General features: G+C 43.6%; 1 protein-coding gene across 10 annotated transcripts in view; it reads right to left on the bottom strand.

Annotated features, from left to right (window-relative positions):
* The window catches only part of SLC8A1 (solute carrier family 8 member A1), a 348,746-nt gene that overhangs the window by 320,997 nt on the left and 11,708 nt on the right, over window positions 1–16,041 (bottom strand). For 8 of the 10 annotated variants that reach the window (XM_025205697.1, XM_025205692.1, XM_025205698.1 and 5 more), the window contains exon 2: window positions 1,100–1,191. The exons of 1 other annotated variant lie outside the window; for it this stretch is intronic. The gene's annotated coding sequence lies outside the window, so the exon portion shown is untranslated. Of the gene's footprint in view, window positions 1–1,099; window positions 1,192–1,268; window positions 1,382–16,041 lie in introns of all 10 variants that reach the window. One more of the 10 variants, XM_025205695.1, reaches the window with a different exon arrangement.

The raw sequence follows: 16,041 nt of genomic DNA, 5'->3' as shown, positions 1-16,041 counted from the left end.
CCAGCTCCATTCCAATGCTGCCCCCTTAGGCAATGCCCAAGGCTCATGCCTTGCTTGCCCACCCATCACTGCACTATTGACTGGAGGTGCTGTGCTTTTCCTGCAATGCCTCCCCTCCCCCCCCCCTTCCCATTAACAGCTGTTTGTCTATAGCTACAAGGTTGGGAGGGTTGGGGTGTAACTAGTTTTCTTCCATGGGTCCCCACAAACATCTCTCCCAAGCTCACTGGCCCATCTACTGTGCCTGAACACACTCAGCATGTCTGAAAAAGTCTAGGATGCTACAGCTAATTTTTTACCTTTGAGATATTTAAAGCAACAGTGAGCCAAAGAAAAAAGCAACCAAGGCATGGGGGAAGAAGTCAGGGAAGCACTAGTCAAGGAATGACTGGTGGGGCAGGAGTGGTGGGGCAGGAGTGGAGAAGAGAGGATGCTGTCGGGGTATATCACTGAAGAGTCTATAGTGTGCTATAGATACACGGCTGCAGGCTGCAAGCGAGCCAGCTTGGGTTCAAGTAGCAGGGTAGCTGTGGCAGCACAGCGTTCAGTGCAGCTGCAAAACCTGCTCAAGGAGCTGAGTAAATGCTTGTTTAAAGCTAGTGTGGGTGTGTCTCCACGTGCTGCAGACACTGCAGTACAGGCAGGCCCTGGGATGTGTCATTGGCAATGTAATGCACAGTTTCCTCCTCTCCATGCCAAGGCTCCCCTCCTTATCTCTGTGTCTCTGCTTCTCTTCACCCCACTCAGGATATTAACACCACACTGCAAACATACTTGGAGACACTAATCACAAATCCAGAAACCATGGAGACTGATGCTGAGCTTAACAAACTGCTCCTTCATTCATTAATGTACACCCACAGACTGCATGCTGCTTTCTTCACAGCAATCAAACTGCCTTCACCTTCCTGCTCCAGTGAATGCTGCTGCTGTGGGATGTTTCCCAGTCATTGTCTACACATGCAGAGCAATCCCTTATCCTCTCTCTCTCTCTCCCCCCCCTCAAAAAACTTTTTAGTATAAAGATCAAAAGAACACAATGGGCTCACAGAATCTAGAGGGTATATTGTATCATGTGGTCTAATTTCCTGACCAATACCTTGGAAAAGAAGGGAGCCAAATTCTGCAACTGACAAGGTAGTACTTCCTTTAATTCATCCTTGCTTGAAAAAATTCCCGCTTCACAAACCCCTGTAAAAGAGTGAAATGGAGAGGAGTCAGGTTAAGAAGAGGCTTCTGCCCCCAACGTAAAACATTTTTGTACTAACCTTTGAATAGGGCATGGTGTCTTTGTCCATGCAGGAAAGGGCATCCCAAGCCTGGTTTCAGAAGGGGCAGTTGGCATCTTGTGTCAAGTGTGGAGTCTGATGTTTCTGGACTACTGCAGCATCACAGCAGAATCTTTAGTAGCTGTCACCTCCACATAAGCCTCCCTATCTCTGTTCATATCATTGCCTGTCTTTTCAGGAGCAGTTGGGCAGGCTCTATATCAGAGGACTGAGACACTTTATGGACACATCTACATGTCACCCTATGGTGACAAAGCAATGCACTACATCGCTGTACGGCATGCTATGGTGATGTAACAATCGTGGGTCCACACGTGATTGCCAGCTATATTGCTGTAGTGGTGTACTCCCCTGTTATAGCGCACTGCTACAGTGATGTAGCAGCGAAATCTAACTGCATCGTGAGCAGAGCACAGTAACCACCCATACTGCGCCCTGCTTTACTACTTTCAAGGAGAAGTACTAAAGCACAGCGCCATAGCAACATCTCTGTATGGTGACATGCAGACGTGCCCTATGACATCAATCTCTGCCATTATTGCTGACTATAGTGCTCTCTTTTGCATGGAGAAATGTTATAACTAACATAGGTAGATGGCAAGAGAATGCAATGCTGCTTTTCGTTGTTGCAATTTTTTTCAGCTCTCTTAAGGATTTCCTCACAAATGCAAAATCACATTGTATTTTTTCACCTTCCCCAATGAAGCCCTGTCTGTTCTAGGTTTGTTTGCAGTGTTGTTCTTACATCACATAGGCAGAGATGCATTGGGCCATTCCTCATACTGCCATTCATCAGCATTGGCACAGGTATCACTACGTGAATGCAGTTACACCTGAACAAATTTTAATCTTTTTAGGCAAGGCCTGAACCTATCCTGCCCAGGAGGGTCAAGAGAAGTTATGATAACTATCTGTAAAGCTTCAAAGATGGTGAAAACATCAAAAACAGATAAAAATTATTTAGAGTGGAACATAAGGTCTGTCAGATAATGGAAAAAGTAACAGGACTATTAAAAGGGATAGGACTTAACCCTCGAATATCAACTTTGGGGCCGGTCCTACAGGACATGGTCTGGAAGGTCTAACTGGTGTTCCCTGTCTCTGAAGAATCTCTTGCTTCTGCGGTTCACTCTTTTTAAATAGGTGTAAAGCTAAAGGAATGTCTTAGGCTGATTAGACAGTGGTATTACAGGTTGCCAGAACCCCCTGTACTTTGAAAATCTTCAGCCTTGGAATTTGTCATGGAATCCCTTATATCCACAGGACAGTGCTCTGGTATCTAAGCTTTCATCTCAAATAAACTACTTCCTATTCATCTCTGTTGTGAAAAAACCTTCAACATCTGAAGGGAATACCACCACAGCAGTTTGTCTGCTGGGCCTGCAGAAAGCCTGAAACAAGAGGACAGAAGGATGTGAACTCTTTTCTTGGTTCTTCTCAAATAGTCTTATTTCTGAAACCGTAGGAAGACTCTTGGAATGGCAGGTTTGTTAATTGTCTCACTTCTGGTTATTTTAGCATAAACATCTAACTGATGTTCCTATTCCGCAGTCCTAAACTGACTTCAAAATTGCTTTCCTGGATGCTGGAACCAGCTGTCCCCTACTGAGTTGCCAGATCCTGCAGCCTCTTCCAAGCTTTATGCAGTTTCTACAATGTTGTTTTGTGTTGTTAGTACAAAATTCCACAGAATACTGGAGGCTAAAAAAAATGGATACCCAGTATCCAATACATTGCATTTCATGTAGAATGCCTTGGCATAGGGAGCACTCTTCTCAGGATACCATCAATCTCTATACTCAATTCCAGATGAAACTCTCTTTGTTTAAACGAATCTGAATCTGCAGCAGAGTTTTCTGCCTACCACACCCAAATGCTATAGAAGTCATGAGGCCCTTCTATGAAATTTAGGTCAAGTTCATCTCTATCCACTGGGAGTGGGGAGGCTTTAGCCATGACTGATGTACCCATTGAGAAATGTAGTAGAAATGACATGCAGGAATATAGCAGTAGTTGCACTGGTGGGAATCAGGGGCCCCTGGTAGTAGGATACATCAAAGTGACTTTCTGTAATTAGTTTTGATTGTCATCATTGTGACAAAGTTTGAGAAAGAAGGGATTGGACAGGACCTAATTAGGACTGCAAATGCTTGTGGAATGGTGCAACTGTGAGCTCAGAAATCTGCTTGTAGATATTCTGTAGAAGCAAAGGAGGACTTTGGGAAAAACTTGTTAAAACTTGAACCTGTCGAGGGGCTTGTCTACACACAGGCACTGTGTCACTTTAACAGTATCTTATTTAGTTAGTCTATAAAAGAACACATCGACCCTGCCGTCTGACTAACTGCAGACTAACGCAGCTACCTAAGTCACTTTAAAAATATGCATATACCTATGCTGCTTAGCAGTGTGATGTCTACTGATAGAACTTTTTCAGTGCAAGCCATATGGGGGATGCAGTTATACAGGTTACACTAGTACAGCTTATTTCTGTATTGGAGTTTACATACAGATTCACATTATGGTGTTCACACTAGAGTAGGGGAAGGCTGTTGGATATGAAATGTCTATACATGTAGGGCAAGATTAGGGCAAGAGAGAGTGGGAGTTCAGTGCTCAATCCTGCACTAGATGCATGGGGCATTCTCCAGCATAAAATGATTTCAGAATGTCTTGTTTTTACTGGCTGTGGCCATAGAAAGCTAGGAGGGACTGGACAAGATGAGCCCTGGTCAGTACCCCAGCTTCTTGCCACTATTCTCTCATGTCCAGGAAGCAGGGGATATGGGGGGTGAGGCCTAGAGAACACTGAATTAGAAAGCAAGAACCAGGAGTAAAATGATAATGGGGCACAAAGCAGAGCCAGGAAAGGAGAGTCTACTTGGAAAATTAAAGAAGAAGAAATGATAAGAATGAAAGTGGGAACTTGGTGAGGGGAGGAAGAAACAGCTGATGTCTTAGAGCAGTGATCACCAACCAGTGGATCTTGATCCACTGGTACATCTCAGAGCCTCTTGTGGTAGATCTTGGAGCCTCTTGGAGTCAATCTGAAGCTGGGGTGGAGGGCTGAGTGCCCACATGGATGCACTCCAGCCCAGCAGGTCAGTCCATGGGGGAGAGAAGGGGTGTGGGCTAGATTGAGGCCCCCCATGGTGAGGGACAGTGCCGCAGAAGCAGGAGCAGGGGTAAGTTGGGTGGAGCCCTGGCAGGGTGGGACTTACCACCCCACCACCCCACTCCTATTCCCCCACTGCAACCTGAGGCTGTCCTGGTCCAGGGAGAGAAGAGCCGACTACTGAAAAATCAGAAGTTAAAAACTACTCATCTTATTCTTTCAAAGTCCACATTTTCTAGCTTTCTTGGGCATACATATTTTCATTTGAAGTAAAAGATGAGATATTGCTACAAGCACATGACTCCAGGAGCTGGGACATTAAGAGAACACTGAAAACCATGATAAAATGGTAAGAGCTAGCTGGGAAGAGTGCCACAAGACTGAGGGTGGTACAATCTGCTCCTGATATTTTGTGTGCAACATGAGGCTGTATTCTGTTCCTAATCCTCATGCAGGGTCCCACTTGGCATCAGCAGGAGGCCCTGTTGGATTAAAGATAGTGAGTAATAATTGCTGGTCAGCCTTGACCACAGTGCCCCATTGCAAAGGTAACCCGACCCTCTTTCACCACGTTTGATGTACCCAAGCTAAAACTAGTTGTCTACAGAAAGTAGGCCCCTTCCTTCAAAATGAGAGGTTAATGTGCTGAACATCCAGATGTGAAGAATCCCCCTGTTTCTATTCCCTAAACCAGCAGATTGTGTTGTGAAAACTGGTCTCAACTAACAGTAAGTGAAACAGCTTCTTTTGAACTGCTTCTTCAGGAATGCTCGATAGAATTCCAGTGCCAACAAGAGTCAATAGCCCCACTGCTTTGATTAATGACCATTCTTTCTCTTCATCTTCCCTGGCACCCACAATGCTCTTCTTGTGCACACTCCAGAGGGTAGGGAACAATTGCAGGCAGACCTGGACAGGTTAGAAAAGTGGGCACTACACAATAGGATGCAGTAAAACAAGGACAAGTGCAGAGTGCTGCACCTAGGGCACAAAAATATCCAGCACACCTACTGGCTGGGAAGTGACCCTCTCAGCAGCACAGAAGCAGAACGGGATATCAGAGTCATAGTGGACTCCAAGATGAACGTGAGTCATCAGTGTGACGAACTCATCAGCAAAGCTAACCGCACTTTATCGTGCATCAGCAGATGCATGACAAATAGATCCAAGGGGGTGATACTTCTCTTCTATGCGGCATTGGTCAGACCGCAGTTGGAGTACTGCATCCAGTTTTGGGCACCGTATTTCAAGAAGGATGTTTATAGACTCGAGAGGGTCCAGAGGAGGGTCACTCGTATAGTTAGGGGCTTACAGGACAAGCCCTATGAGGACAGACTAAGGGACCTGGACCCCTTCAGCCTCCACAAGGGAAGGCTGAGAGGTGATCTTGTGGCTGCCTACAAATTCATTAGGGGGACACAGCAAGGGATTGGAGATGCTCTGTTCACCAGGGCGACTCTTGGGGTAACAAGGAACAATGGTCACAAACTGACAGAGAGCAGATTTAGGCTAGACATCAGGAAAAACTTCCTCACAGTAAGGGTGGTCAAAATTTGGAATGGGCTTCCAAGGGAGGTGGTACTCTCCCCTACCTTGGGGGTCTTTAAGAGAAGGCTGGATAGGCATCTGGCTGGGGTCATCTGACCCCAGCACGCTTTGCTGCCTAGGCAGGGGGGCAGACTCAATGATCTGTTGAGGTCCCTTCTGACCCTAGCATCTATGAGATCTATGAATCTATGTATCCTCTGTAGACAGTGGTGAAGCTTCCACTGACCCCAGTGGAACACGATTCCTAATCTCCATGGCCCAGTTTCCCATCTGCTAAACTGGGATAAAAATACCCTGTTTCTCCTGCTTCTTGTCAGCCTTGACTATTTGGACCAGGAGCTCTTATGGGCACAGACTGTCTCTTACCAGGTGTGTATGCAGTGCCTTGTACTCTGAGATATTTTAAATCTTTAAATATTTATGAACATTAATATTTCTCCTCTTTGTTGTGCAATAAAATGGGTAAGTCGTGCGTACAAAGCAGAGCAAAGCAGTTAGTAATAGGACAATGGATGCTGCTGATGCTCTGTGCATGAACAGAATTAAAAAAAAAGGGAAACGGAGAAAACAGGCTGAAGCCCAGGATGAACAACATATGTTGAATGTTTTCTGAGAAATGAAACCACATTGTCTACAAGACTGAATTCTACTTTCAAGTTCCATTTTCTTTCATGTGCCTGTGAATTCTGATTCCTGAGTTTTGAATGGTCTCCTGGAGCAGAGTGTGGGTGCCTTTGTGGAATTTTGGATTGTATATTTCAATATTTTGTATACAGCCAGAGATATTTGTGTTTTACTTTCCTTGTGGTAAAAAAATACTCAAGTCATATATGAAAATCTGCTTTTTGGGGGCACATCCCTAGCATATGGCAAAACTACCCATCACTGTGGTTACTACCAGCACAAATGATATGAGACTACATATTGGAGCTACAGGCAGAATCAACTCTGGACCTCTGGCAGGACATGGGAAAAGAGTGTTACAGAAAACCTTCTTGTTCATGGATTTATGACTGCATTGTGACATGCCCCTGGGTGGGTCATTTGCAGTGGGGATGGCAACTTGGACTTGTGGTTCAACGAACATGAGCTTGTGCTGCACCAAATAAGAGAGACAGCTCTATTACCCAAGGCTGCAGCAGTCTCACCAATTTCTGTAGGTGGTCCAGAAGGTGGTCCAGAAGGTAGTCACCACTAGAGAGAGACAGAGTAACTACTACCTCCAGGAGAGCCCACCCAGCGCTCAGAAGTAGTTCATTCAGCCCCTGCAATCCACAAAATTAATTTAAAAATCATGAAGTTGGGGTTTTTTTAAGTTTCGATGACTCTTTGATTACTTCCAAGCTTCTAAACCTGTAGGCATCACATTTCCAAATTTCTCCCCTCTCAAGAGAGAAAAAATAACCTTACTATTAGAACATAAATGGAGGTTCTGACTCCAGACTCAATCACCTGACCCCAGAACCTGGGTCTTTGGGAACAACTCCAGGTGCCATGAGAAACAGGATGAAGATGTGATGAATAATGATATTCTGCAGCCAGCTCTCTGCTGTGTTATCTGTGCACAAGCCACTGGACAGCCACTTCCTACTGTGGCTTGTGCAAGCATCAGCTTCACAGCACTGAGTTTCTGCTTCTCCAAATGATTTCTTGTGGCTTTCTGATTGTTTCCATCTCCTCAAGGTGCAGAGCAGTTTTATGCTATTGTCTCTGGGTAAGAGTTCGCCCATGGTTTACACTTGTTGAGACTGGAGAGCAGGGATATGGGACAAGAATATGGGGCTTGAACTGGAGTCACAGCCCCCCCCCTCCCTTTGTTGCCTCCATGCTCCACTGCAGGCCAGCATCCCTCTGCACATACAAATTATGTCCCCAGCATATTCCTCCAAGTTTGTATTGTCAAATGGAATGCTTAGAAGGAGAGGCCTTCACTGGGTGGCCTGTGAGCGGGTCTTGGGAGACAGAGCAGTGTGTGTCACAGCCATGTCCCTTGCAAGAGATAGGCCATGAGTCACAGTCTAGAGTCAGGGCATCAAGAACAGATACCAAGTCATAGTCCTGCCTCAGGGATAGGTGACATAGAGCAGAATGCTGCTGCTCCCCTGAAAGCCTCATACACAGCTGAGCTGCTTCCTGCTTCCTGTATGTGTGGACAGATGTAAGTCATGGATAGGAGAGTGAGGAGGAGTCATCCTCCTATAGGTGCAAGTGGGTCACAATAGCATGGGATGAGGAGCTGGGGCTTCTACAAGGAGTGACCGGGGAGGAGTAGAGTTGTGGGCAATAGGCTCTTAAGCTAGTGTCTGGGGGGGGGGGGGGGGGGGGGGGGGGTACGAGGGGAGTCATATGGCTGAGCAGGGAAGCAAGGGGTTAAACAGGGAGAGGGGTAGAGACTCTCCTCCCACAAACATCTTTCTCCTAACTTTCCCTATCATCCCCCAAAGCCTACACACAGCACATGTGAGATAGACAGCAGCTGCAAGCTGGTTAACAGTAGTGGCAACTGATCTGGGCATCCATAGCTTTCGCGCACCTGCACTGATATGAGAAGGGGAAGTGCCATCTACAGTATGTCTGAGGGCAGCTGCAAGCACAAGCACTAGAGTGGGTATAGTGTAAGCCTCGGTTTCAGAGTGCCACACAACAGTAAGGGTGAAAATATTAGATGTCATTCATTGCATTGAAAAAGGATGTGGATGTGTAAAACGATACATTGCATTGTACAAGTTGTGACTGGTCCTATAATAAAAATTAAATGCCTTAATAACTCTGCCTCTGCCTTGGGTCTCAGCTAAGGATGGAGCTCAGAGCAGTGGGCAGGGGGGAAGGTCAGAGGAGGTCAGAAGTTACCTACATGTTCCATAAAGGAGGGACACAGGAACCCAGCTGAGAACATCAAGAGTGGAGCTGGCTAGGGGCAGATTTAGGAAAACCAGGGAGTTGTTGAGGCAATAATTATCTCCTGTGTTAAACACTTTATAGTCCTGGTGCTGGAAACCTTAGCTGAAACACTAGTTTTTTTACATTCACTACTACACAAGAAGTGTATGAGGTCACCTGGCCCCAGGGAAATATGAAGCAGGGTTCACAGCACAGAGTAGCACAGGTCACTCTCTTACCCAAGATGCTCCCCAGTTACCCTTGCCCAGTTCCATGGCCTCCAATCCTTTTCCCCACACCCTATCCTCCAAGGTGGTCATGTGGCCAGGAATATTTTGTAGATAGGTGGGAGATCAAGGACTCTCTATTTTGGAACTCTCAGAGGAGAGTGAGATGAATGCATAGCAACAAAATATTTGTCTAAGTGTTTCCTCTCCTTTGTAAATATGAGTTGCCTGAAAGTGGACTGCAAAATTGTCTAATTTTTAGGTGATTTAAAATGATTGGTGAATTTCTTCAGTGAATGATTCTTCAGCCTGGGGCACCAGCACTCTTTTATTTGGGAGCTCTGACACTTTTGATAGCTCTGCTCATCAACATTTATTCTGGGTTCACAGTCAACGGACTCTCTCTGCAACCATTTTCTTTCTATTTTTCCATGGACATTCATAGTAGTGCCTTTGAGTTCACAAGAATGTGGGTGGAAAGCAAATATCACATGAAAGCTTGTGTGAATTTGTGCTGGCAGAAAGTTTTGTGCCAGAAATGTTTTCTGCATCTTATTGATATATTTCATATTCCACACTTTGTCCAGTTAGAGAGCAATAAGAACATCATGATTTAGGTCAGCAAGGGCCAACCTTTTGGCACATGTCACAAATTAGCCCTGTGCCCTCCCTGAATGCCTCTCTGATACTCCTTCTCTGCTTGACCTGCTACTCTGCTTTCTGCTTCATGCCCTATCTATTGCTGTGCTGTCTATTCCCTCCCTGATCTGTCATTTGCCACACATGCCTGTGCCACTTCTGGCATGCATGCTGCAAGTTGACCACCCCTGATTTAGGCAACCTGATGCACAATGTATGGCTCAGAGTGACCCATCAAAGGTATATTCAGAAATCCCAATTCTATTACAAGTTATACAAGTGCTTAACTTTATTTGAAGCCAGTGGGATTACTCATGTGTATAAAGTTAACCTCATGGATAAGTCTTCACAGAACTGGGCCAAAATAAGCATTTTGTGAGCAATCTGAAGGCTGAAATTTATGCAAGTAAGGAAGGAATTAATAGTAATCTAAGTCTGCAGCTAAATTGCAGGCAGGAAAAAAAGGCAAGATATGTCAAATAAAAGTCATGGCAAAGATCAGTTATGAAGGTATAAAACAAAAAGAACCATGGGAGCTTGAACTTGAAAACCCCTGAAATTATTAAGGTTACAATTTTCAACTCTGTCCTGTTTTGTAACATTCTTCTAAGTCCAAGCATCCAGACATGTGTCAAAATAACCAACCTGTCTGTTTTTAAGAAAGGAATTTAGGTACCTTCCTATCAGTGAGGATAGAAGTTTCCCAGGAAACCTGCATGGTAGTGGATTTTCAAACTTTTCCAAACCTGTCCTGTTTGATACCATTCCTCCAAGTTTAGGCATCAAAGCATATTTAAAAATAATCAATCTGGCTATTTTTAAGTTAGGAAGGTCTAAATCATGCATGATCTTATCAACAGGAACAAAAATTATAGGCTACTTGCATACTGGTATACATTCAAACATTTTCATATAACAAGGCATATGCCACACACTGGATGTAGCTACACATGCACTTTACTGCAGAGTTGACTAATTAGCTCCACAGTAAAAAGTCACCATTTACATGTGTGGCACTATTAGGTGGCCTTAAATTAATTAACTCCTTTGTAGGATAGTACTGCCTGACACAAGTACTATCCTATGGTGGAGTTTAGTGCACTGCAACATACATGTAGACGCTGACATGGGCTGGCTGGGGCACAAAGGTGCTACAGTGTGGGGGGTGCCTGCCAGCTAGCCCTGCACTGTAGCAATTTTATGCCCCAGCTAGACCCTCCATAGCATGTTGAGCCAGGGTGGAGCAGCTCTGGACTAGTAGGCTGACCCCCTGGGTCCCCAGCTCAACATGCTGCAGTCCCGGGCCCACACGTAAATGCTACGCCCAGGAACAATAAACTCTGGAGAGAAATACGTTGGAGTTGAGTCAGGCTCACTAACTTCACATGTAGATGTGCCCATAGAGGACTGAGGTATACCCATTTAGAGCTTTATCCAAAGCCTATTAAACCCAAGACAAAGACATTTCCCCTGGAAGCCACATTTAATTGATTTCATGGGTTAGGGATCACGCCCTCAAGGCTAGGGACAGACATTCAAAAAGCCTGAGCCTGAATTGATTCAATCTTTGCAGGTTAGTCTAACCTGACTAGGCTGAACTGGTTTGAAACTGGATATTCTCTCTGGACTAAGGAAATTCAGGCACATGCCTGCAGTGGCTCAGTCTAGAAGCTGGGGGCACTAGAGCAGCCCTTCCTTCCCTTCTGCAGGGAGCTGAGCTGAGTGGGGCATGGACAGGCTCCTGCAGGACTCTCTCATTAAGGATGTCTGCCTGCTTTTCAATCTCTCTCCCTGCTTCCTCAAATTGTCTGCAGCAAATGCAAGTTGGGTGGGGGGGAGCTGATAACAGTTTTTATCACCCAATTAGCAAAACAATGGCTTCTCCCCATTACTTCAAACTTCTTAAACAGCTTACCAGCTGACCTGTCAGCTCCAAAAGCCCTAAACCAGCACTGTTTAGTCTCCCTGTCCTAGTTAAATTGGAGAGACACACACACACAGACACCTCTTGGCATTACCTAGCATACCACACACTGGCAATGGCCTATGCTGTGGCAGATAGGAGGAAGGGATCTCTGCTTAAGTAGCGAGTGGTGAGGAGGGGAGAGAGGGGAGCATGGGGAAGCCAGAAGACCCTGCTGTGCCAGCACTGCTGTAGAGCAGAGAGCCCCACCCAGCCCAGAGAGCATGCCGGGATGCTGGGGGACTCTGATTTAACTTAAACCAGCAAGGGGTCTGGGACAGACATCGCATAACCTGGTTTGGCCAAATCAGTTAAGTCTGATACTACATTCAGCCGGGTTTATCTAAAACCGGTTTCAGTCATTTTCAAACTGGTTTATATGGACGGAACATCTGTTCTGTTACAGGTTTAAACCAGTTTCTGATCACTTAAGCTGGTTTATGTGTAATGTCTGTCCCTAGCCTAAGGGTTTGTGGGGAGATCGCTAAAGGGCTGAACAATTCTCAAGGAAATCCAGTATTTAAATTTCTATCTGTTCTAATAAAAAGAACTCCCTAAAGGATCAGCCATTTTTGTACTAGTTGAGAAATGTAAATGTCACAAAAAAGTTTTCCTGCAAAGAGTAAATAGTCTTTCTTTACCCTTATCACTCAAAATAGATACAGTTTTTATTCAGAGGTCTGAAAAATATTGACCTTAAGATAAAGACCAGCTGTGTGAACTTTCCACTCAGAAGGTGATTATTTTGGAAAGGGAAGAATATCTGAATTGGAGTAATGTTATAAAGATCATTTTGCATTTTTACCCAGGGCTAGGATGTTGCATGCTTGTTATATTTCTAGTATTTATGCACTGGAAGTAGAATGTTAGTTGGTAGCTGCTGATGGCAAGAATAAGGATGCTCTTTTAGTTTTCCTGTGATTTGAGAAGGCAGTCATATCACCTTTTCCACTATACTATATAATGGGCATTGGATAGGTGTTGAGTTTGCCTCCTTTTTACATATCTCAATATAAATCCCTCATGTCTAGTGACATGGTTGTGAGATTATTATTGGGAATTACAGTAAATTTTAAGATAATATTTTTAAATTTATGTTTTTATTACAGAGGTTCTTGGCTGAAATGAACTTAAAATGAGGCAAAAATTATTTCTCTATTTATTTAACTGATCTTTCCATTTGAAATTCCACATAGCATTGGTCTCTATGTCTTCTGATTTTATTCCTTTTCATAAATGTTTAATAGGAAGCCTGTAAATATGGGCTGGGTCTGAAAACTGTTAATGACATAGACATTGCTTGATAAACAGGTATATTTAAAAAAAATGCATATTTTCCTCCCAAATTGGTAAATGTGAAATCTTAAGTAGAAGTGGTACAACAGAATTATTTATCCTTAATAAATAAGAATTCAGTCATTATTTTTTATAATTGAAATCAGTAAAGCAATTAGCAGCCAATCACTGTCAAATGCCATTTCTCTTGTACACACATTTCAGAAATCTAAAAATGCCAATATTCCAATATTCCATTGTGATCTGAGACCTTGCCAATAGAGGGCAATATATGAACTCCTTGCATCATGGGTAATAGGCAGATACAGTTCTCTAGAGAGCACATCACACTAGATCCATCTATAATGCTACATTCTAGATTAAAACAAACACAAAACTAAAAAGACAGAGTTTCAAAAGGAACGGTGGATGGGTAGGCTTGACACCCTGCACTCTTAAGAGCATAGAAATATCCAGTTATAAGAGATCTTTTAACCTTTACCTAATGCCCATATGGAATATTTCAAGTGTCAGTGACAGGCTGGACTTCTACAAAGAACTTTCTTCTTTTCTCTGATAAGGAAGCTTGCTGTATACCACACATTACTCTCCCTCATCCTATACTATAGATCCTGGAACATAACTCAGTGACATCAGCAAATACACAAGATCAAGTCATTTGGGCAGATTCTGAGCATGCTGCATTATGTGTTTATTAGTGAGGAAGTGTAAGGTTATAATCCAGGTTGAGCATTATACTTGGAGGGTGCTGTTTATTTCTGAATTTGTAAAATAATTTCAATCCAGCCATAGGCTGCGGAACGGGGTGGGCCACCTGGGCCATGGCTTGACCAACTTTTAGCACATTAATTTAGCTAGCTGTGCAGTTAAAAAAATAGCTATACAGTTTTAACTGGAATGACAATTGCACATTTGTGGGTTATATAAATTAATGTGCTAAAAGGTGGTCAGGCCAGGCCTGGGTGGCCCACCCCGTTCTGCGGCCTATGATCCAAGCTGGCCAGACTCAGACACAGACCACTTCAACTAGGTAAGTTAGAGTTAGATTTTCTCCAGTGGATTAATTTTTTTTCAAACTATTTTGACTAAAATATTTCTGAATGAAATAAATTACTTAAGCATTCACTTCCTGGCAGATACCATCTATAAGCCCTCATGTGGGACAGATGCAGGCATATCAGGCTAGAATCTATTGTGGTGTCTCACTTTGCTGAACCTAGATAGTAGCAAAAAAGAATAAATAGAGTAAAATTGGGTTTCCTGCTGCAAGGCTCTTAACAAGGCACTCTTAGTCATTTTCATTTCCTATGGGCTTCATTAAAAGTGGGTATGACAGTTCTTACTGTAGGAAAAATGCGGATGAAATTGTTAGCTGTAGAGAAAAGTTATGAAAAATAATTAAAGTCAATTACATCAGTTTTATTTTTCTGTTAGCATTTTAAAAAGACTATAACTGTCTTTTCAAAGTCTTTTGCCCAGTAATTACCAAGTAGTTCTGGTCCTCATTCTGCTGTCTACTGATATAGATATAAAAATGGAATGGGCACTTATGTTAAGGTTTCCACAGTGACCAGACTTTGCTACATTGTGGGAAAACACGCAGCAAAGGTACATGCTGGAAGTTAACATTTTTCAGTGGGGACTTGGATTTTCCCCTAAGCCAGAACCTTCCAGTTGTACAAGGCTCTTGTCTGAAAACTCTCAGAAACAGCAGCAGAGCTGTAGCAAACATCACTATTCTGAAAAACTGAAGGAAAGCAAAACTCTTCTCATTCAGTGTTAGATGGGGCAAACTGGAGTTTCCTTCCTGCTCTTGAACTGAGCACAAATGCTGGATAACGAAGTGCTTTCAGAACCTTGTTTCAATTAGCTTGCCTTCAGAAAGCAGGCTAAATTGAGGAGGTCATTCTGAAGAAATAATAGGCAGACCTAAAGGGTTTAACATTCAACACAATTTAAAGGACCATATGGAACAAGTTACTGTCCAGAGAAAACAAACAATTGTCTCTCACATCCAGTGTTATTGTTAGCGGTTAATTAGATTGTGTGTCTTTTTCAGCAGTGAGAATGTTTTGCTAAATAAGAGGATAATACCAAGGATCACCAACATCTTGTGGTCTGCGGCTATGGGAAGGGTTTTACTTTTAATTTGTGCATGTTAGCATTCTCATCATACTAACAGCAAGTCCTGATGTTTATTACTGAATCTTGTGTGGAAAAACAAGATCTTTGCTTTAAGCCAAAAAATAACACAGAATACTCTTCAGGTCACTCTTGCCAAACCAAGACAAAAGCAGTATGATTAGAGATGGCCTCTGGAGGATGAGTTTGGGCTGTTGGTTTGTTTCTTTGCTCAGTTGTAAGTGTAAATGCATGTCTATGAGTATTGCTGGAAAGCCAGGTGGCAACTGTCCTACTTGTAGTATTCAGAACTGAGGGCTGGATGCTAGGAAGACCTCAGAGTCCAGGCCCCACAAAGTATTGGGTGCCTACCTCCCACTGCTAAGGCTAAACAGGACTCAAAACAGGACTACATTTTATCTACAGCTCATACGGACTTAGGCACCTACTTGCCATGGGGCACCTGGGCCCAGGCTCCTAAATTTGTATTTAGGCACCTAAATAAAGTGGTCTGAATTTCAAGGGGTGCATCTAGACAAGATGCAGACTGTGCACTAGCCAAAAAAATACTGAGCAGTAGAGCATTACAACATGGACAATGCTAATATGCTACTGTGCAGTATTAATAGGCTACTGTGGAGTAGCATTACCTAAAAGACATTAGCTGGTGCTACTGCACAGTAAGTCTAGTTACTGAGCATTCATTTAGTACTTGCTAATACTAGTATTAACTAAATGCTGAGTAACAATTGTGCAGTAGCATCTTGTGTAGACATGCCCAGGCATTGGTAAGCTAGCAGCATGGTCCATTGATTTTGACTGGAGCTGTGTATGATCACCCCCCCTGAAAAACAAGGACCTTTGTATTAGGAGCCTTAGCATGGGTCTAAAAGACTGATATCAGGCTCTCTGGTTCAAAAACTTTAACCCAGGTGTGGGGATAGGCAGGAGATTGCTAATGGC

This window comes from Alligator sinensis, unplaced genomic scaffold (genome assembly GCF_000455745.1).
Source record: "Alligator sinensis unplaced genomic scaffold, ASM45574v1 scaffold794_1, whole genome shotgun sequence".
Taxonomy (NCBI): Eukaryota; Metazoa; Chordata; order Crocodylia; family Alligatoridae; genus Alligator; species Alligator sinensis.
Note: the sequence above shows the minus strand (reverse complement) of the source record. Positions and strands in the feature narration are given on the sequence as shown.